Source organism: Austrofundulus limnaeus, unplaced genomic scaffold, assembly GCF_001266775.1.
Source record: "Austrofundulus limnaeus strain Quisiro unplaced genomic scaffold, Austrofundulus_limnaeus-1.0 Scaffold29, whole genome shotgun sequence".
Taxonomy (NCBI): domain Eukaryota; kingdom Metazoa; phylum Chordata; class Actinopteri; order Cyprinodontiformes; family Rivulidae; genus Austrofundulus; species Austrofundulus limnaeus.
In genome coordinates this window covers 2,477,007-2,478,402 of record NW_013952431.1, presented here as the reverse complement: position 1 = coordinate 2,478,402, position 1,396 = coordinate 2,477,007, and positions in this window count along the sequence as shown.

Sequence of the window (1,396 nt, the reverse complement as noted above, 5' to 3'; positions counted from 1 at the left end):
CAAAGCCTTTAATCTTATATTGAAACACAGCAACAACTCAACACTAAGATTAACTCAGGCATCCTAATTCAATGCAAAACAAACAAGCTCTCAACAGCTTGTGCATTGAGTAAACAAAGGCAATAAGCAGCCGTGAGTTCTGTGCCGCACAGTTGAGCCCTCCTGTGCACAAAGGGCATTTTCATAACAGTGCAACTGATACAGCCAAGGATTTGTGCAGCGTTCCAGCAGTATTAACAAACCCAGACTGAGGAAATTGTGTCACTGAGGGGCAATTCCTGCTAATAAAAATAAGAAAACAAGTTTTATAAAAGACTGAATGTTCTGTTTTTATGTCCAGCAGGGAAACGTCTGCAGGTTTAGAGACATTAATACATGAGCGTAATCAATACTTGTGGTTATTTTGTCTCTTCAGCTCATTATTTTTATGGGATCTGCGACTGAGATGTTGAAGAGAGCAGAACTGTTCAGCTGCTTCATCATTGCTTATATAAGTACATCTTACTCCTTAAGCCTATCTAGCTCTACTTCAGGTCTACTCCTGCTGCACCTCTCAGACAGCTTCTCTAAAGAGCCTTTAAATTGTACTAAAATATTTCATTACAAAACAACCTGTTTTAGGAAGAAAAAAACACAAAAAAAAACCTTATTGTCATATCAGATAAAACAGTGACATGCGTTTCTGCGATTCTGACTGAAGCTCATCACGTGATTTTGATTCCAACGAAAATGGCTCCTCTGCAAAGACTAACATATGGAAGAATCAGCTGAGTAGGTTCTGAAGCCTACTCAGCTTCTGAAGGGTCTGACGGGTCGAAGACCCGTCAGACCCTTCAGAAGCTGTTTCCTGTAAAGCAAAAAAGGCTTCTCCCTTCTCCCACCCTTCCAGTTTCCTTACAGCGCCTGATTACTGCGGCTGTTCTTCATGTTCACACTGTCCTCAACACCGATCTGGATCTCTGAGGCCATAAAAGGGGAGTCCAAACAACACCTGTTAGGCAGTGTGTTCTGGTTTAGGTGACGACACAAATACTAGATTGTGATCAGAAAGCTTTTCTCTGAACTATACGTCCTGCTGAGAGACTGCATCACTTTTTGCTTTGTATAAAGTGCTTAAACCAATTATTCTGTCTTCTTTTTGTGCCACAAGTGAGCGGTGATGACATGTTCAAAAGACTTTGACTGCCCTTTTAATTATTTTAGACAGCAGCTTTGTATACTCCCAAATCTAACCTAGGTAACAGGGGTGTCGCTAGGTTTTAAGGACAACGGGGGCTTAGCCCCCAGGAGATGCACAGAATTTTTATTTACTAAATTTGTATAGTGTGTGTGTCTCTCTCTCTCTCTCTCTCTCTCTCTCTCTCTCTCTCTCTCTCTCTCTCTCTCTCTCTGTGTG